Genomic DNA, 22,040 nt, shown 5'->3' with positions numbered 1-22,040 from the left:
CACTAGCACACACCCCCATCCCACGAGGCGCTGGCTCCATCACCAGTTCCTATCTATGCCAGCAGCTGAGCATGGTGTGTAGGGAGGGAGGAGATAGCTGCTAGCACATCGAGTGAGCAGGTGACATTAGTCAGACTTCAGCTTTATTCTTTCCTCTCCCATTCATTGGAAACATCTTGAATGAGCTTACTCCATCTGCAATTCAGCTCCTCCATTCTTGAATTAAGTTCCAGCTGCCTTGCCAGGAAAACTGTGCTCAGAACACATGACTTTTTAAGGATTGTACCCAAGAACTAGGCCTGTTTCTTCTTTCTTTCCTTACAGCCTCTGGCTAGGATGGGGACGCTTTTGATGCTAAGGACCATTCGGATATTTATAACAGCATTTTCAGGCTGTACAATGTAGACAGATGGGCTGCAGGTGGTAAGTTCCACCATGTACTTGTCCCATCATGTACAGGGACAGACAACATGCTTTTATAGGCTTTTACTTGGCTTGTGACATGGGAAATTCCCCTCCTCTAGCTCAGGGAAATGCCTGGCATACTGAGTAGCCCAATAAAAATGCAATTTAGAGAGAAAAGTGACAAATGTAGGTAGAACTGAGTTTCTCACATGGGAGCTGTGAAATTTTGATGTCTCTGTAAAACTGGGATGGTAATGGTATGACTTCATCCAAATAAGTAGAGAACAAATTTAATAAGAGGTACTAAGAATAGTGCCTGAGTAAAAGCTCTCTGGGTGTTGGCCATGAGTTGTTTTATTATGATCTGGATAAATACAGACAAGAGTACCTGAGTCCAGAGAACCAGGCCAGGGAAGAAGGAAGTGGAATCATTTGCATGAGAAGCTCCAGAAAGCCTGGAAAGGAGAGGAGTGTATTGCTTTCAGAATGGTGTGCTCAGTGGACTCTTAATGGTTCAACCATGCTGTGATAAGATACTGATGTCTATAATGAGCAAGGAAAGTGGAAGGATGGTGTCTGTGTCATCTCCCCGACTGAGTTCCTTAGTCGAGCAAGTCAGACATGTCAGAGTGCTTTTGGAATTCCACAGGTCAGGCCTGCCAATGCCATATTTTCATTCTGAGACCTAGCATCTGTATGGGAAGTGATGCATCCTTTGAGAAGGCACAATCCCTGACTTGAGAACACTAGCTGAGTCATCCGAAGGAAATGCAGGCCTGACAGTGCTGGGCACCTGATCTTCATCAGATCATTTGGCCCAGATCCTGAGGAGACATGCCTGCTTCTAAGAGGAGGGAATAAGGGAAAGTGGATGGGGTTATCTTAGCAAAGCTCTCTGTGTGCAGCCTCCCTGCTTGGTTGGGCCCATGCTGGACTGTCACTCTGGGCAAGTTTCCATCCCATATCAAAGCAAGTCCACTGTCAGCTTGTGGTGTTCACTGCAGGTGGAGGATATCTTAGTGGTTTAGATAGTTGGTGAGATCTTATTGTAGATGTGTTGTGGTCCTATAGGGATGCAAGCAGAAGCCCTATGAAGGGGAGAAAATTTTCACAGGCCTCCACAGTAAGAAACACTCACCCAAGATGCCCACATGTAGGGGGCTGGAGCTGCTCTATACCTATAGGAAGAGTACAAAGGCTTATGTGTCATGACCTTAAAAAGACTCCAGGAATGTTGACTTTCAGGGCAATGGCAGGGGGTTGCCAACTGCCTGTCATGGGGTAGAGATGCTGGAGGGCTTTTCAGAGATACAAGGTGAATTAGGGATCACAGACACATTGATAAAGGAAGGCATCCTGGAGTCCAGGGGAGACCCAAAGATAGAGGCAGATAAGAAATGGCTTGGATTAGGGGACAAGTGATGGGAAGTGAAGTTGGAGATTGTGGAAAGTAGGGCAGGTTGATTCAAAGGAGTAAGGACTCTGTCTGAGGACTGGGGAAAAATCATACAGCATGTTGCCAACCTTGTTTTGATGCCTGGCACTGCTTATGGCCCCCTGATCACAGAGCCAGGAAGATCTCCTTAGCCTGGCCTGGCGTGATCCCAAAACAAAACAAAAAATAAATGGACTTTGCTCTGTTCAGGGTTCCAGTCCCAGCTCCTTAGATAGCAGCTAGGAATGTTACCGAGAAACGGTTACATGAGGGAGAGAAGGAAAGAAGATTTATGAGAGGGGAAAAGCTCCTCTTTCTTTCATTGAGGAAACCCACCTGGGATTTATAAAGAGAGAAAATCTGTAAAGCAAGATCACGAGCAAAGAGAGCATAGAACTAAGGACGGAGTGTACAGATAACAGATGCTCATAAAGCAGAGTGTCAGAGACACAATACGTTTTCAGCCCCGGATCTCACAACAGTGCGTCTAGGTTGAAAAGAAAAGAAAAAGAAAGAAAAAAAATAAAGCACTGAAGCCCTTTTCCCTTGGATTGAAGTTGGAGGCACAAAGCCAATGGGCTGATTAAAGCATTCCCAGGATGCAATGCACTTCCTCGAGGTGCCCCTTTTAACCCGGGGCTCTCGCTCCCTTCCCAGCCTCGACAGCTCAAAGGGCCATGGCTGGAAGAAGCGTGGGCCAGGTCACCCTGCCCGGTGGGAAAGCACTCATCTTCTCCTTGCCTGTCCTGTCTGTCTTTGGAGCCTTGCTGAGAAGGAGGAAAATGGGGCCAAAGTGTAGATGAAAAAGTCTGTCATCTCATAAAAGAGCCAGGAGGATAGGAGACAGGCAGAAAGGAGTTAGCACCTGCCATTTGCACATCAAGGCAGATCATTGGAAACCCACCAAGGCAAGTGGCCCCGCTGACCTTCCTGGCAGTGGTTGGGCTTGGAAAATGATGGAGTCAGAGCACTCAGGGGTCATTGCTTGGGATCAGGGCGACCAGGAACAAGGGTCAGGGAAGCTGCAGAGCCCAGGGCCTGCGAATGCATTTAGGAGAACTGGAGACTTAAAATCCCCCCCTGTCAATCCCTTCCTTGCCTCACATAGTATCACCTTTATAGGGCCTTCAAGTGACAGCACAGTGTCACAATCGACCTCACAGCACCAAGGAAGAATCCCGGTGCAGCTGAGAATCAAACAAGTCTGTGTGGATGAGACTTAAAGGAGCTCCTCAGCCCTATTCCTCTGCTCTCTACTTTTCTTTGCCTTCTGGAGAAAATCATACAATCCCACCGGAACGAGTAAGGTTTCATGAATCACCCCTAACTGAGAGAGGTAATGCTTTCTGGGCCTGGCCTCCAAGAAAGCAAAAGCAGGAGGAAATGGGAAGATTTTCTTTTCTTTTCTTTCCTTTTTTTTTTGGTTTTTGGGTCACACCCGGCGGTGCTCAGGGGTTACTCCTGGCTGTCTGCTCAGAAATAGCTCCTGGCAGGCACGGGGGACCATATGGGACACCGGGATGCGAACCAACCACCTTTGGTCCTGGATCGGCTGCTTGCAAGGCAAACGCTGCTGTGCTATCTCTCCGGGCCCAGAAGATTTTCTAAATGCAATCCCCAACCTCTCCATTCAGGATTGCTCCCCTATTTCCTATGAGGCAGTTTTTAAGCTCCCCAAATGATGCTGAGGAGCACACAGGGAAATCTCCTAGAATGTTGGGAACACTCTTGTCTTTCAAGGTGGGGGAAATGTAGAGGTGAGGTCTTTGAGTTCAGAGGAGAGAGGGAAGGAAAGTCTGTGGAGATCTTTCGGTGGTAGTACCATGCGGCCTTAGTCATGCTCTTGGTCTGGGCATCTCTTTGTCATCTCAGTCACTCTGTATGGGGACCACCCTTGCAGGTAATGGTATGTTGGTGGACCACTGCGTACTATTTCCAGAGTCTCATGACTATCAGGTGTCACTGCAGCATCAATAAAGCATGGGGATGGGTAGGAGAGATAGCATAGTTAGCATAGCATTAGTGCATCATTTGCTTTGCATTCGGGCTGACCCTGGAGGAACCTGGTTTGGTTCCCGGCATCCCCATATGGTCCCCCAGCCTGTCAGGGATGATTTCTGAGTGCAGGGCCAGGAGTGACCTCTGAGAACTGCTGGGTGTGGTCCAGAAATCAATCAATAAATAAAGCATGGGGACTGGAGGGACAGAGCTCTTAGGGCTTGGGCTCCAGCCTTCCAGGGGCTCTGAGATGTTTGCTCTGTTCTAGAAGAATGGAAGAACAACATCACCAAGAGACAGCAGAGAGTTGGGGAGAGGGAGACATAAAATGTCTGGTGATGGCTATAAAGAACCAAATGCGACAGGCACAACTTGGAAGTCAGGTTAGGGATTGCAAAGAATAAATGATACCTGGCCCTTTGGGAATAAGCAAATCCTCACAGCAGTGGAACAGTAGCAAAGAGTTATGTTGCACACCCCAGAAAATAAAAGGGAGTTTCTCTGGGAATAACTGAATTATAGACATGGCGCATCAGAAAACTCCAAGAGGGAGATGAAAAAAAGCTCACAGAGAAAAGCAACCAGGAACAAACCACTTCCACAGGAGGGGACTGGAACATCTGAATACGCACTGGAGACTTATTGGGGAGTCTAGAGGGTCACTTTTGTAAGAAAGGAAATGGGCTGTGCCTTTTAATAATCTGAGGCTTTGATAACTGAGAGTCTTACAAGTGGTAAAATGCCCAGTGATAGGCCTATAAGGGCAGGTCTTGGGAAGCAAGACGAGCAAGCAGTTTGCTGGAGTGGTAGCAGATAATGAGGTTGAAAGTAGGCCAGGGCTGAGCTGGAGCCTGCAGGCATGGCTGAGAGAGCAGCAGAAGGGCACTTGTGCCACTTGGTTTGAAGGCTAATGCCATCTGCTCAGGCTGTTGTTGCTGACTCTGCCCCATTCTCTCCCACTGCACCATGCATGGTTATGGGGATCCAGGCTCAGGGCTCTCTAATGCTTGTAGTTCTAGTGCCTCTGTCCTTTTGGTTTAGCATAAGCCGCCATCTTGGTCCAGGCTGCTCATCTGTTCCTTACTGCCTCCACACTGTCCATAAGGGTAAGAGTGTGTGAAGTTTGTAGGGTGGACATCAGAAAAGGTTTGTCCCAGGAACCAGTAGAGCTCTTTAAGGTGGCAGTCAAATAATGGTTTTATCCAATGGAATTGGCAGTTTGCCGTACACAATGCACATGTATTTATTTTTCTATTAATACTGAGTGTAGTCTTAAAATCGGTTGATGGGGGTGATCAGTTTGGGAAAGAACCATGAATGGCTTGAAACACATGCCTTGTGGTCAGTGACGGAGTTCAAGCACAGAGAGGGTCATTCACTTTCATTTGAATTCCACTGTGGAGTAGACTACACATCTCAATAAGTTCCCTGAATGCCACGTCTAGGGTTGCTCAGGAGAGGGCTCTTTAATCTTAGTTCTCAGCCCATTTTGGTCACGAGGGACAGTCTACCGAGGAATATGATTGCTAGCTAATTCCTCAGCTATCTATTCTTTTTTTTTTTTTTTTTTTTTTTTTTTTTTTGGGCCACACCCGTTTGATGCTCAGGGGTTACTCCTAGCTATGTGCTCAGAAATCGCCCCTGGCTTGGGGGGACCATATGGGACGCCGGGGGATCGAACCGTGGTCCTTCCTTGGCTAGCGCTTGCAAGGCAGACACCTTACCTCCAGCGCCACCTACCCGGCCCCATCAGCTATCTATTCTTACCCAGTCAGTTTATGAGGCTCAGCTAAGGGATAGTACCAGATGATGCATTCTTCCACCTTAAAATATGCAAGGGTATAGTGCCAGATGATGCATTTTACCACCTTAAAATATGCTTAGCTATACAGCAAACCAGGTCCACGAAGTCATAATTATCTGGGGACCAGAAGCTGCCAAAGAGCACAGTCACTAACTTTCAGTGGTGGGCTCAAATATAGTTTCCTCTGGTATAAAAATATGTACGTGGATGCTCAGAGCAATCACAACTATTTCTAACAGTCCAAAGTGGGATTATCTAGTCACTAAGGACTAAAAATGATCTGCTTATACAACAGAATCTCACTTGGCAAAAAAAACCCAAACAAACAAACAAAAACAAATGGCTGACGAGTGAATGGACCTTGAACAAAACATTCTGTTGAATGAAATAAACAAGCTACAGAAGTGCCCGTACTGTGGGATTTTATTTGTACAAAGTTTTCTAGAATAGAACAGGCCCAGAAACTGGACTGACGAGGGGTGGGAAATAGGTAAACTGGAAAGTGGCTGTGAAGGAAGATGTTCATATCTTCTTCCACCCCACTGCATGATTGAAAACGGCACATGGACCCTGTGATTTATTGTCATTGTCTTCCCAGGACACATCCTGCAGTAAGTGCTTCAGAATTACTAATGTGTGGACAGTAGACATAGACAAGATCCTAACATGCAGTTATGAGGGGCTGATTAGAAGCCTGGCTGCAAAGAGCATACAGTAGGGCTGATAGGAGACTAGTTCTTAGTCATGTGTTTTAATGCCTCTGACAAAAAACTGAGGGAAGTCCTTTCCATCAAAAGGCCATTTCTTAGCCATCCACCCACTTTCCAGAACATTTTCATTTCGGTGACCACAGTGCAAACTGTGACCTGTATGATGCCACAAATCAGCCTTTTAGAAGCAACTCTGACCTGACATGGCTGAGAGCCCAGACAGCAGGGGCTGATAGACATGGTGCATTGGGTTTTCTGCTTCTCTCTGGAGAAACCACTGATAACACTCCCAGACTGCCAGTCACGGTCAGGCAAGGTCCACACTAGCTTTGAGCTCAGGTGCAAACAACAGCTGTATTAGGGTCAAGGTTATTCTCTCAACCCACAATCATTCTTATGGACCCACTGGGACCACAATGTGAAAGTGATACTGGATAGTGTTTTGGTTTTTTTTTTTTTTGGTGAGTTGAAATGATGCCTGGCAGAATAGGGGCTATTCTCAGCCCAGTACTTGAGGAACCATGTGGTGCCAGGGTTAAAACATGGGCTTTTGCATGAAATACATGTGCTCCAGTGTGGGACCAACTCCATGGTAACTCTTTTTTTCTTGTTCCCCACCCCCTTACACCTGGCAGTGCACAGGGTTCAATCTTGGCTTTGCAGTCAGGGATCACTGCTGCTGGTACTTGGGGTATTATATGAAATGCCAGGGATTGAACCTGGTTCTGCGCATGCAAGGCAAAGCCCTACTGCTGTGCTATCACTCCAACTGCCCCTTTTTTTCCTTTTGATAGTGGAGGATTGAACCCAGGGCCTCACACCATCAGAAGCCAGTGCTCTACCACTGAGTTAAACCCCTGGCCTTCCAGCAGGTCTTTAGAATTCTAGCTTTACTTGTGTCCCTGTTCGGGCTCCCAGATCCTTAGCCAGAACAATGTCTCTCTCCTCTTCACAACCCCACTGCCTACAGCCCTCGGTGCAGTGCACCCATAATCCCCCTCGCTTTTCAGGAACCTGCAGAAGGAGAGTTCTGCAAGGATGCCAGCCCAGTGATGGAGCGGAAGTGATGACTTCAAGGTGTGGGCTTGGCACCCCATCTCTGCCCAGATTGCAGCGCTGCATTTCTGGGTTCTAGCTAGGGTTAGTCCTTCCATACCTCCGAGAAGTCCTGGGAACCTTGGGAGTTTGGATCAGACTTGTTGAGGGCAAAGTCCCAAAGGTTCAGGAGGAGGGCTGAGGACCATCTGCAAACTTCCGTTTTGTGAATGTCAACAGTCACTTATATTGCAACGTTGTTCTGATTCTCTTGAGGTCCTGGCTGGTCCCTGTGCCCCTGGGATCCAGAAATCCTGAGTATGGGGGTGTTGCGGTTGGAAGGAAGGAAGGGGTATGTGTCATTGATTGGAGGAATGATGGGCTTGGGGGACATAGAAAGGTTGATAAGGTAGCAAGACTTGTTGGTATGTGCCCTCCAAATCTAACTCTACCCACTGCATGGCCCCTTTGGTTCATGGGGCTCTGGGGTGAAGGGGAAAGAGAGAAGTTGGCAAAGAAGCTGTCCCTAGCACAGGATAAGGGACCCGAATTTTTGGTTTCCAGATGCCTTTGTGAATCATCTTACAAAAGGCATTTTATGTGGCCAGCCCGTGTGTGAATGTAGAGTGATATCTAAGAACAGAGCCAGAGAGATATAGTACATAGGAGATCTAAAGGGGTGGGACACCTGCCTGGAATGTGACCTGCTCAGATTGGCTCCTCAGATCTCATATGGTCTGCTGAACTTTTTCCAGGGGTGATCCCTGAGCACAGAACCAAGAGTAAATCTTCAGCACCACTGGGTGTGACCTCAACACCAGAACCAAACGAACAAACCTGAATTGGGCACAGAGGGCTTTCATGGTTGCTGTACATGCTTGCATGTGCCAGACCCATGATGTATGGACATTTATGGCTCAGGCATGTATGGCTCCTACTGAGCAGTGCTAGATGTGGTTCTGGAGGCCTCCAGAACTGAGAACTGACCATTCCAGTCTCTAAGTGTCACTGGAAGTAGGCCCTGGAACCCCTGAGCACTGATTGGGAGGCCCTATCCCCACAATAAATACAAACTATCAAACCAACGGGCACTTGCCCTCCCTCCACAAGGTGAATTCTAACCTTTCCCCAAGCTTTGTTTCATTAAAAAAAAATTTCCCTGTCCTGACCTACTTCCAGGAACATGTGACCGGTTTGGCAGACAGGGCCTGGGCTCAGAAGTAGGTACTGAGTTTTGGGTTAAACAGCTTTGGTGCCACACTCTTGAAATTCTAGATGATGTGTTTTGTAAGGAGAGTCCCATGGAGAAGAGACATCTCGATTCCCTTCACTGCTAGAGGCCAACAGGGCTGCTTTCCATCCTCACCCTCAGCTCTGGTGGCTGAACTTACTGGGGGCATGGCCTTGAGTGGTACAGAAAACCCTGTGATACTGTGAGAGATGGTAGAAGAAGGGAGAAAGCTTTGTCCTGCCCATCATGTTGATTTCCCAACTATTTGGGAAATGGCGATGGCAGGTTGAGAAACACTGCACTGAGAAGCAGAACACTGCAGTGTGTGAAAAGCAAGTTTGTCTGGCCGACTGGAGTTTAAATCCTAATTTAAACAAGAAACTGACTGTGGGGCCAGAGAGATAGCATGGAGGTAAAGTGTTTGATTTGCATGCAGAAGGTCGGTGGTTCGAATTCCGGCATCCCATATGGTCCCCTGAGCCTGCCAGGAGCAATTTTTGAACGTAGAGCCAGGAGGAACCCCTGAGCGCTGCCGGGTGAGACCCCCACCCACCCCGCGCGCGTGCGCGCGCGCGCACACACACACACACACACACACACACACACACACACACACACACACAAAAAAAAAAAAAAAAAAAAAGAAAGAAAGAAAAAAGAAACTGTGTGACTTTAGGCAGCTTCTGTGTCCCCAAGCCCAGGATGAGTCTAGGACCTACATTTAGAGTGGGGTTGTGGATGAATAGAAGGCAGCCATCCCCGGGACACCACCTGAATCTCAGAAAGCAAGTTGCTACAAGGATGACTGAAGGAAGACTCTTCAGTCCTGGGTCTGCCTCCAATTTTTCTCACCTGGATTTGCTTCTCTGAGAAGGGCACTCCTGAGGTGGGTTTTGAGATGCATGTAGGAGTTTGCATGTAGATGAATGAAAAAGAGACGAGGGGGTCTGGACAGACAAATTGCAGGGCAAAGGCTGGGAAGGAGTGGAACAGGCAATTTTGTGAGTATGCACTTTCAGGGCAGGAGAAGAGCTGTGAGGAAAGCGGTGGGGTCTGAGCCTTAGGTGAGGCAGTGATGGGAGTCAGGGAAGTCAAGAAAACCTGGACTCATAGAGGGTGCTGGAGCAGGCAACAGCGTGACCAATTATCTTAGAGAGAGGACAAGGAAGGTGGTGGTTGCCTTTGCATCCCCAGAAGTGATCTCTGAGTGCAGAGCTCAGAGTAAACCCTGATTACCACTGGGTGTAGGACAACCCCCTGAAAAAACAACAAAGATTACCCTGGCCTTGCAGTGAGAGATGGATGGGGGAGTGAAACCAGATGGGGGAATGCGACAAAGGTTCTGGAAGAGGACAAATGAGACATAAGGTCAGACTAGGTCTCCCTAGTGGGAGAAATAGGAGACAAAAAGTTGAGGTGACCCCCTACCCCAGAAAGTTGGAGAGAATTCGGGAGCCCTCGTGAGTTTCACACTCCATAGAACAGGAAAGGCAGCAGAGATGAAGGGAGGCTAGTAAAAATGAGGAGGGAAAGGGACACATGTGAAGGCTGTGGTGTTGGATTTACATCCGGGAGGAACCATTATTAATAGCATTGTAAACAAGAATGAAAACCATTTTCAAAGGATCTTTTAAATGAAGAGGAATGCTTAGCCTATTTTTAGAACCCTCCGGGGATGCAAAGTCTAAAAATTAACCTAAAGAGCAAAGACTATTCACAAGGTTGTCCCTTTAAAAATCAAAACAAAACAAAACAACTCCTTCTAGCTACACAGCCAAAAAGATCTATTGAAGCTTCAAGCTTGAAGCTTCAAGCTGGTGTGTCCTGTTACCTGCTGGCTCTGAGCTGACAATGCTGAAACCAGGGAGGCGAAAGTTAAAACTTCTAGAACAAGTTAGAACTCAAGTGACAGCCAAGGAAGAGAGGCAACTACAGATCACAAACTAATGTTCTGGGGTGAAACGAAACTGTTGGGGGACAGAACTCAGCTCAGGAGACGGAGCACTTCTTTGGGGGAAGGTACTCACACTCTTTCTGCTTTCTAGCTGCTTAGAGATCACTCAATGGTAAATGGGGTGTAAGTGTTCCCAAAAAGAAGTGTTCTAGTCAGAAGTCTAATTCATGAAAGCTGGGGAACAGTGGAAAGCCTTCTTATGGGCTGATGTCTGATGAGAGGGATGGGAGAGAGAGAGAGAGAGAGAGAGAGAGAGAGAGAGAGAGAGAGAGAGAGAGAGAGAGAGAGAGTGAGAGCGAGAGAGAAGAGAGCGAGGGGAGAGAGAGAGAGAGTGAGAGAGAGAGAGACGAGAGAGAGGGGAGAGAGAGAGAGAGAGAGAGAGAGAGAGAGAGAGAGAGAGAGAAAGGTCACCAGCATTTCCAGTCTGACTATTCCCATAAGAAGCTATTTTGCAGGGCCTAGCAAACTTCCCCCCACGAATCCTTCCATGAGGAGGAACTGGGAGGAGATACTGACACTACTCCCCCCATGGGAATACCCTAAACTCAGGCCCTTGATGCAGCTCTGATCTCAGAGAATCCCCATGGCTCTTCTGAGATATGCGTCATAAAACTGGTTCTCGCAAGCACGAATATTCTGATTTGATTGGGTGACTCCGGGCATGAAAACAAAGAAACTGAGGTCTTAACTTCAGGCTCCTGGGCCACTGGCCCCCCCTAGTTTCTACTCATTTTATTTCTTCCAACACTCCCTGGAGGCGTCCCATCTTGTTATTTAAAATTTATTTGGGAAAGGATCTGGGACTACACCTGATAGTGATGAGGGGAGGCTATTTTAGGCTCTGGGGAGGATCCTGATGATGCACAGGGGTCCTATGTGCCAAGGACAGGTGTAGTTGATGCACCTTAACCCTTGTACTATTTCTCCAGTTCAAAGCTTCCCAGAGCTAATCAGTTGTGGAGACCTGGTGGGTCTTTCTGGCTTTAAGTTGTAACTAGTGGAGCCAGAGAAATAGTACAAGGGTTAAGGCCCTTGCGCTACATGAACTGATCCTAGTACAATCCCTGGCATTGCAATATGGCAGCACTGGTGGTATAGTGGGGAGTGCAACTGCCTTTCTGATTCCCTGAGCACTCCCTGGAACGATCCCTCAGCACAGAGTCAGGAGCAAGCCTTGAGCACAGCCAGGTTCAACCCCACACTTCCTTCCTTCTCCCAACGTTGTAACTATTTACATGCTTTAATTTCACAAGCAATGTATGATTTTTCATGAAACTGGAAGTGTCTGAAGTAAAGGGCCCCCTCCTGCTTTGCTATTTCCGCACTCCAGAAGGCACTGCTTTTTAACAGTTTGATGACTCTCCTTTTCCCATGTGCAAACACACCCACATGGGGAGTGTATTTTTTCACAAAAGGAATTGTACTAGCTGCATTATTCAGTGGCTTCTTCCTTGATTTATTCAACTGTGTATCACAGTATTACTCCCCATCCACATGAAGAGTCATCTTGCTCTTGGACGGGTTTCCTTATCTCAGTGGAACATAAAATACTCCCCAACTGAGTTTTCAGTTTCTCATTAATTCTGCACCCGACTTAATTATAACTATAACAGATCCTGAAGATGTTAACTTTCAATAAGGATTAGCTAGCTTCTCAGTCTTACATAGCATTATTAAACTGACTATCTGCATGCAAGTCATAGTGTCCACGCTTTCTTTCTCTCTCTTGTTCTTTCTTTTTGAAAGAGGGCACACCTGGTTGTGATCAGGACTGTGATCAGGACGTGGTTGTGATCAGAGCCAGGATTCTGGCAGGGTTGAGGGACCATCTGGGGTGCCAGGAATCAAACCTGGGTAAGTAACATGCAAGACAAGAGCTGTACCTGCAGTGCGTATTGCACAGGCCCTACCAGATATTAGTTCACAGAGCTGGAATTAATGTCTCAGGCTCTTGGTCTTTAGGAATACTGGTGATGTTCATAGCCCAGGTACTATATTTTTTTTTTCTAATTCAACAATAAATTTGGATTTATTGAGTTAGTCAGCGTCCCAAGCAGTGCTTAGAGTGACTGAGCATTGTTTCTGGTGATACTTGGTCTGGATGTGTTTGGGGGCCACCAGGGCTACACCCAGCAGTGTTCCTGGAGCCACAAGATATCTGGGGTTGAACGCAGAGCTTAGCGTTGCAGCCCTTTGTACGAACCTCCCTGGCCCTGAAGACTTGAATTGAAAAGATTCTTCCAAATAGCTCCAAGTCATCTCCAAATAGCTATTTTATGTGATGGCATAAGGTAAAGTTTAAGATTCCAAGACAACTTGTAAAGTTCCAGAGTAGTACAAGGAAGAAAGATCTATGGCTGCCCTCCTATGTTCAGTCATTTCATTTTACTCATTTAAACAATAAGAAACAAGTGTGTCAACAAATGGTGCCTTCCATTCAGGTGCTCAGGAGTTTGTTTTTCTTTCCCGGGCAGAAGAAACCAAATTACTGTTCTTCCTTCTCATAGGATTCTTCAGAATCAGTCTATTTTTTTCTCTCTCTCCAAATTCTCATTCTCTGCTTCATCTTTGTGGTCCATCTTCAAGAAGGAAAGCCACGTAGAAAACTATCTTGTGTTCGTTCTTCCTTCTTTGATGATGAGAAAATGACTGTCATTCATACTCTTTCTTCCACAAAGAGAGGTATTATTTCACTCGCAGCGATGTCAAGTTTCTTTTTGTTTTCAGTTCATAGCTTACATGTCTTGGTGTGGATTTCTTTAGATTAATCCTGTTTGGAATCATTTAGTTTCTTTACTCTGTAGGCATATTTTTTTTTAATTAAAGATTTTCCCCAGTCATTATTTATTAGAGTTGCTTTGCGTCTGTTTCCCCTCTTTCCAAATTCTGATGACATGGATATTAAATATTTTTTATGCTTCTATAGAGGCTTTGTTAATTTTTCCCAGTAGATTTTCTCTTTATTGTTCAGATGAAATAGTTTCTATTGTCCAATGACAAGTTCATGGAATCTTTCTTCTATTCCTTCCATTAGGTTGTTGAGACCATCCAGTGGGTTTTAAATATAAGTTGTTGTATTTTTTAGTTCTAAAACTTCCATGCCATTCTTTTTACTTCAACTTCTTTGTTGAGACATATATTTTTTTCATTTGCTTCTTAAGTGCATATATAGTTTAATGAAAATTTCATAGTGGCTGCTTTAAAATCTTTGCCAGATAATACTAACTATTTGTTGTTGTTTTTGTTTTTTTTCATTCAGTTTGCAATATTTTGGGCCTGAGTGATTTTTTTAATATTAAAATTTGAGCTTTTGGCTATTATTGAATAAGAGTTGGTCTTATTTATTTTTTGGTGTGTTTTGGGCCATACCTAGCTGTGTTTACTCCTGCCTCTGCACACAAGGATCATTCCTGGTGGGTTCAAAGAACCCGACGATGCTGGGGATTCAACCTGGGTGGGCAGTATGTAAAGCAAAAGCTTTACTATCTGTACTTTCACTTTGTGGGCCCTGAATTGGCCCATTGGTAGCCTAGTGTAGTTTGTTTTTCTTGAGAAACTGCCATACTGTTGGAGCTACTGGGTGGGGTGTCTTCTTCATCCCTTAGTCTTCACTTAGCACTGTAATGGGGAGATTATCACCAGGCAGGGATGTTCCTGGTCCCCCAAAGGCTTCCACTGGAGCCTTCTGAGCTGGGAGGGGATGCTCTCATGTGACTCTGAGGGAGGGGGTGACCGTCTCCATCAGACAGGCAATCTCTTATCCTACTTGGATTTTCCAACAAGGCCTTGGTCAATTTAGGGGGTGCAGAGGTAGGGTGGTGCATACCCACAACCTCACAGGGCAGTAATCTAGGCACCCCCTTTATCTTTTGCTGGTAGGTGGGAGTTAGTGGGTCACAGTTTGTAGCATGATTATTGATTACATATTTACTTTCCCATTCCTGGGAGGGAGGGAAGGAGAAAGGGAAAGGAGAAGAAGGAGGGAGGGAGGGAGAAAGAGGAAGAAAGGGAGGGAGGAAGGGAGAGGGAGGAAGTAGGAAGAGAGGAAGGAAGTAGGAAGAGAGGGAGGAAGGAGGAAGAGTGGGAGAGAATGAGGGAAGGAAGAATGGAGGGAGAGAATATATATGCATTTCGGTTGGGATTTTAGTTTGTGAGAGCACATGCCCTTTAACATATCTACATTGACAGATATTTTAGCTCCAAGTTTAGGAAACACAATATATGAAAAAAGCAAACCCTCACCAAAACCCACGAGCTCTCACCATGTTGTGGTATGCAACCCCTAGATGATATTTCTTCTTTCACCTTTTAGAGTATTGTTTTATACATGATGTTTAGAGATTTTAGTTGTAAAAAAAGAAAAAAATAGTTCTATTCCATAGCTCTAGAAGTAGAATTCCACCAACATTAGCAATATTTATTCTCCTAGGTTCACTGAAGCACCATCTTGGCTTATTTACTCTCCATCCTTCTATATTTTGATCCACCCAATGTACAGTATAATCAGATCTTTCTAACCTTCCTGAAGCTAAAGAGAGAGGAAAAAATATACAGTCAGGAAATACCAGAGCGACAATCCATTCTCCTTTCCAAAGTATTTTATAGATCTCTACTGTCTGTAATCCAGAGTCCTTGTTCATTAGCATGACAATAGATTCTTTCCACTACTCTAGAATCTATAATTTATTCCATCCAGTTCCCTTTACTTGCACTTGTCTGCTCATATCTGTCCTATTCACTTCATCCCACACACAAAATCCATTTCTCAACGGACATTTTTCTCTTTTAAGATCTCCTGACAAAAACAGAAGCTCATCTCAGGATTTGGCACTGATAACAGATAACTGATAATTCCTGAAGGTGAATGGTATACATCCTTAGTTGAATTTTAAATTCATTACCGAACTGGGTTATGCTTCATATCTTTTTGTCTTGTGGCACTATTGGCATCTGATAAACACATTTTTTTGGGGGTGGGGAAACAGTATCTAAAGGCCCTTGCTTGTCTGCGTGAATCAGTTGGCAGAATTCTAAAAATTAAATAGAAATCCATTGTCAAGAAGAGATTAGCTCTGGACAAAATTATCTTAAAAGATAAAGAATGAGAAAGAGAGTATGTAGAGTTTGGAGTATCTGTAAGAATAATCAGTTATTAGCATGTCTAAATAAGGAGTAAGTTTGTAAGAATGCTAGGAGAAGCAATCATTCAGTTGGGTGGAGTGTCGTGGTTTGTAGAAAGCCCAGGGGATTGGAGGCAGGGACAGTTGTCCTAGTTTCAGTCGGATCCTGCACTCGTGAACCCCACCCCCCTTCCTCACCATTACCAATGTTTCTGCATTCACCCAAACAGCCTTGGGAATTCAAATTCTAGTTCTCTGGGGGTACTGAGGAACTAACCCAAAGATGAAATTCTCTGGGCCTTTTCATTTTGGATAGTTGGTCTTTTTTTTTTTTTTTTTTTTAAATAAATTTTGTTGGTAAAACTCCATTAATGATAACAGAGCTATAAAAACAATAACAAAAAATGACTCAAAAATAACAACAATAACAAAAATGCTTATTGCATTCTAGATGGGCTGGGCATTTCACAGATAATTTTGTTTATTTTTATTGTTATCCTGGGGGTCAAATGCCATGGTCAGCTCATCTTGCCACAGAGTATTAATGGAATGATTTGTTTGCACAAGTTCAGAAAAGTCAAGCAAGAATTTCAACCTAAGTATCTGACTCTATGCTCTTCTCTTCATCACTGGTATTTCTTTTTCTTTTTCTTTCTTTCTTTTTTTTTTTTTTTGCCACACCCGGTGATGCTCAGGGTTTACTCCTGGCTATGCGCTCAGAAATTGCTCCTGGCTTGGGGGACCATATGGGACACCAGGGGGAATCGAACCGCTGTCCATCCTAGGCTAGCATCGGCAAGGAAGAAGCCTTACCGCTCTGCGCCACCTCTCCGGCCCCCATCATTAGTATTTCTTATTCCACCCACCCACACTCTCTTCCTGGCTCTGTATTCAGGGATCACTTCTGGCAGGGTTTGGGTGGCCATATGCAATGGTAGAGAGGCCCTAACTGCTGTACTATCTCAGTAGCCCAACAAGTCCTTTTTTTTTTCTTTTCTTTTCTTTTCTTTTCTTTTCTTTTTTCTTTTTTTTTTTTTTTTTTTTTTTTTTTTTTTTTTTTTTTTTTTTTTTTTTTTTTTTTTTTTTTTTTCTTCTTTTCTTTTTTTTTTTTTTTTTTCTTTTCTTTTTTTCTTTTCTTTTCTTTTCTTTCTTTTCTTTTCTTTTCTTTCTTTTCTTTTCTTCTCTTTTTTTTTCTTTTCTTTCTCTTTTCTTTTCTTTTTCTTTTCTTTCTTTTCTTTTCTTTCCAATAAAAAGTTTATTAGGCTGGTGTGTTTGTGTATATGTGTACAAATATACATACAGATAACGTGTTCTTTTCACTGTATGGATACTGCTTGGGTCACAGGGCAGGGCCTTCATAGTCACAGGGAAGAAAGGTGAGGCAAGGACAGGGAGGAAAGGCCAGACGTTGGAGGGTCTTCCTCCCCATCGAATTATAGTCGAGAGGCCAGTCAAACATCCAGGTCATCATCTGGGTCTTCTTGGTACAGATCATCATAAGCATCTGGCTCATAAAAAACATGGCTGGTAGCCTGACCTGGTCCAGGGGGCAATAAAGCCTGCTGTTTTTCAGAGCTGAAATGGAAAGGCAGGGCCAGACTGTCTTTGGCTTCTTTCTCTTTCTCGGACAGGTGAAGATTAAAGGTCAAATGAGTCATGGGGTCCACCTGATGTTTGTGAGGATCGAGGGACTGAGACTCAAGGGAGGGTCCCCTTTGGAGATTCACAGCGAAGTCAGGCAAAATGGTCAGAACCACTGAGTCTGATGGATTGAGCGATGTCCAGCTTTCTGACACAAGATGTTGGTGGTCAAGGCCTTACTCATTTTACCACTCAGAGTCACCTCAGACTGGGCAAGGCTGCTCAAGGCTCCCACAAGACTTGAGCTATGGAGCTCTTCATGAAGGAGGCCCAAAATGCGGACCTACTTGACTGGGGAATGATCACCAGGGCTGGAATCCTGATGGCTGAGAGAATTAAGGGTCTGGCAGACTGTGGTACAGGGGAACTGAAGAAGTAGCCAGATGAGTGAATCAAGAGCAATGGTGATAGGACGAGGCTCTGTCTTCCTGCACATGGCTCCCAAGGTTCCCAGAACGTCCCCCACGAATGCTCCTTCCGTCCCTGACCAGCCGAGAGCTCTGATCGCTGAAGAGATCATGGTAAACCAATCTCATACATAGCCCAGGATGTGGACCCGGTAGCCGCACAGTGCAGTTTTCCTGACAGCGCCTTCAGGGACTCCAGCATTTTCCTTCACCGTGTCTGAGGCGATGCCTCATTGTCGCCCCGTGATGACATCACCACAAGTCCTTTCTAAGTTCCTTATAGATCTGAATTTATCAAATCCTCCAAATCACCTCTTGAGATAGAGACTATTTCTCCCTCCAATGTACTATTAGGAAAACAGGTCCAGAGAAAGTCATGTAACATGCTCAAGGTCACTTTGTTTTAGCAGGACATGATCTTGGGCAATTTGGCTAAGAACCATTATATTACATTGCCTCTTTCAGTATTCTGGAATAGTAATTACGGCTTATGATAGGTCTATGCCCTCTACTCAGGAAAGGGTAGTATCGTACTCATTTTTGCATCCATACCAGCTTCCCAGAGTAAGCCAGAAATACCTGTTGGCTCAGCTGAATTCTCTTGTAAAGGCAGCCAATAGCTAACTACCTTCCCTGGCTATATTCAGCTTCCACGAAGTCCCTTTAATTTACAGTTAATCTAAGCAAATTTATGCCAGGCTTCAGGCTACTCATTTTACTTCACTCACTTCATAAAACATTCTCTTTTACTCCATATAGCATGAGCCTGAAAAAGTAAAAAGGGCCGAAATAAATTTTATAAAGGGCCAGAGAGCGATAAATAATTTCTACTGGAACATACATTTCACATCTAGGAACCTGGATTTCCAGACAATTCAGTCCTGAGAGTGCAGGGCTAGTAGATACGGTCTGATTTCATTGTGACTTGAGAGGCTTTTTTTTTTTTAAATATATTTTTATTTAAGTAACATGATCATAGTTGGGTTACAGTCATAACCAGAACACCCCCCTTCACCAGTGTAACATTATCCCCTACCCCCTTCCCATCCCCTACCTGTATTCGAGACAGGCATTCTACTACAGTTATTTGTTTTTAAGTTCAGTTAGTTGTATTTTTTTTTCCTTAAAGGATAAGAGTAAAAAAATATAGTAAAGGTGTGGTAGTGGCAATCGCCAATGTTTGCATAGGTCCAGAAAAATGGGAAAATGGAAAAAAATCCTTGACCTGATTACAAAAAGGCCTCACCCCAGAAGTTTATTGGCATAAGACCGACTCTGGGTTCCAGGCATACCAGTCCGTCCAACTCGAGTCACTCTCAAGGTCCCGGTGAAACTTTTACACACTTTAGCTATTGTTGGTATCAGATTCTTATATTTAAAGACTCTGGATTCTGTGCATTTCTTTCATTGATGTCAGGCTGATGTGGAGCATCCTCTAGTTTCAGCATACCATTAAATGCGGAGCGATCTGCTCTGCATGCAGACTGTTGCTGAGTTGTCTGGGTGTTGGGAGCACTCTTTGGAGTAAGTCAATGCCAAAGCAGTGGTAGGTCTTCCCTGGTAGAGGCTTGGATCCTGGTAATGTTATAGACAATTGTGTTGTTTCCATAGATGGTATCCATTGTTCAGGTGTGTGTGGGCGATGCCCATTCTTCTGAGGCCTAAGCCAAATCATTATGCCAATGTTTAGGGTAAAAGGCCTAATTACATTACCAAATATGTGTTCCCATCTCTATTAGATAAGAACTTGTTTGCATATGTATTATTTTCCCATTTTAATGTGCCTATGCAAAAGAGAAGCAATGCCACAAGATATTGTTGGTGCATCTGGGGGCCGACAAATAAAGTCCAACATTCCCTGTAACTTGATTCAAACATGAAATCTATACAGAGATACTCTTCTACCAGTATTGCTTATAAAACAGATCTCAAAGGGGGGGAAATCAAACAATCAAATAACAAATCCAGTGGGCAAAATTGTCACTATATGAGGATGTTAGAAAAGAGTTATAGATGTTAAGGGAATACATCTGAGATATACAAAGGAGATACATGTGTCCCTTTTGTGTTTTAGAAATAGTCAAGACTCGCAGTGGTCCTCAAACTATGGCCCGCGGGCCACATATTGTATTTGTATCTGTTTTGTTTCTTCATTGGAAAATAAGATATATGCAGTGTGCATAAGAATTTGTTCATAAGTTTTGTTTTTACTATAGTCAGACCCTCCACTGGTCTGAGGGACAGTGAACTGGCCCCCTGTTTAAAAAGTTTGAGGACCCCTAGGAGGGAGGGGGGTATTTCCGAGACACCACTTTGGTCTGTGATTTGGACAAGCAAAGAGAACATGGAGTCATGTCCTCCCCTTGTTGCCTGCTGAAGCTTCCGACTCCCCGAGAGGCGTTTGCTTCCTAATTGCTGGAAGTTGAAAGTTCACCAGTCTCCTCCTAGCCCGTTGCAGGAGCAAGGAAGCCTGGGGTCTCTTTTAAATTGCACCTCACCAGAACCCACTTGCTGGAACCCTGAGAAGGTGTCCAAAAATAACCCTGGGGACAGGGAGGAAGGAGAGAGAAGGCTGTGGGGGGCAGCCGAGGCTGCATCTTCACCTTATCTTGGCCAAAAAGCCTACAGCATGAAACCTTGCCGTGATGCGTTGCCTGCTGAAGCTTCAGACTCCACCCAAAAAATTACTGTGAAAGATGTGTAATCCACCTTGGCCAAAACAAAATTCATTAGTACAGAAAAATGGTTAAATGTGGGGTAACAAGAGATGGGAGTGAGGAAGAAAAGGAATAAAACGAGCTCCTGGACTGCGCTCAGATAATGACAAGCAATGAAAAACAATAATATCTATATATTTGTCATAATGTTCGGTTTCACAATGCACAGGATTAATAAGGAAACTTCCCTGATAAGTCCTATTGCCAGAACCTACTGTGCTGCTGTTCCTCCCGGCTCCCAGGAAGGAAGGAGATCCTTCCCGAGCTAGAAGGCCGGAAGGTCAGAGCCCCCACCCCCAGACCCTCCCTTTGGAGCCGGGAGGGAAATGGGGAAAGCCTAGGAAAACCAATAAACTCCTACAAGGGACCCACCTCGGTGGCTTGCCAGGAAAAGCCCTGGAGCACCGGAGGAAGGAGATAGAGGGGTGCTGGGGTGACCCATGTCCCGCACCTTTTTCTAGGCCCGGTAAAAGAGGCCATTGGCATGGTGGAGGGCTGCCAAACGCCATGCTGGCCGAACCTCCTGGCTCCCTGGAAGGAAGGAGATCCTTCCCGAGCTAGAAAGCTGGAAGTCAGAGCCCCCATCCCCAAACCCTCCCTTTGGAGCCAGGAGGGAAATGGGGAAAGCCTAGGAAAACCAATAAACTCCTCCAAGGGACCCACCTCGCTGGCTTGCCCAGCCATGTGGCCAGACTTGAGAGGGTTTTAAGAGAGGAATGGAATTACTGTACCCTAGTAAGGAGTTTCATAATGTTTTTTAAAATAATCTTTAGTGACATTTGAAGCCATATTTTGGTCATCACAGCAGTTGGGATGTGAAGATGCTGCTCTTATATGGCGGGTAGTGAGGACTTGGACATTGTGAAACAAGCTATAGTGCATGGCAAATCCATAACAAAGGGTTAGCTCTGAACATCAGCCATTTGAGATTGAGAAATCCTGATTAGCCAACCAGTCCCTAAATCTGCATATACAAGTGGTTTAGGGAGGAAGCATTGCACAACAGCTAAATTGGGTTTTATGAGATTTTATTCTCAGGCATAGATCTCGTTGCCAGGAGAGGGGAATGGAAGTCAAATTTCTCCACCAAAGGAGAACCAGCCTTGTTTGGTAGAGCATTTGGAGGCTGTTGTTTGAGATGTAAGATCTGAGCATCACCGAACTACAAATTCACTAGGGATACTTATTCAAGTGAAAATCACAGGATTCCCCCCAGATCCACTCATCCAGAGACCACAGGAAAGAGCTTAAGAGTTTCAGAACTGAGAGATACAATGATATTTTTCTTCCACTCTTCCAGAAGGGAGGGAGATGAAAGGGGAAGGCAGTAGTGAGAGAGACCAAACATGATGGTTATAAAACTTACATTCAAGCATGGCACCTCCTGCTTCAGTATACAGCTTCAGCTAACTCACCATTGTGAAATACGCCTCACAAAATAGACCTGTGCACTTTTCTCTAAATAATTATTCATTTTAGTAAGTTCCAGCATTATTCTAAGCAACAATATCCATGAAATCATAGGTTTAATTAGTAGTTATGCTATTTCCTTATACTCCTGAGAAGAAATATCTAACCATGGA

General features: G+C 44.9%; 1 protein-coding gene and 1 pseudogene across 1 annotated transcript in view; both read right to left on the bottom strand.

The window, feature by feature from the left end:
* The window catches only part of ZHX2 (zinc fingers and homeoboxes 2), a 94,142-nt gene that overhangs the window by 44,802 nt on the left and 27,300 nt on the right, over positions 1-22,040 (bottom strand). The window lies entirely within an intron of this gene.
* LOC125997169 (elongator complex protein 5-like) lies at positions 17,144-17,869 on the bottom strand (annotated as a pseudogene).

This window comes from Suncus etruscus, chromosome 19 (assembly GCF_024139225.1).
Source record: "Suncus etruscus isolate mSunEtr1 chromosome 19, mSunEtr1.pri.cur, whole genome shotgun sequence".
Classification (NCBI taxonomy): domain Eukaryota; kingdom Metazoa; phylum Chordata; class Mammalia; order Eulipotyphla; family Soricidae; genus Suncus; species Suncus etruscus.
This window is presented reverse-complemented; position numbering and strand designations above follow the sequence as displayed.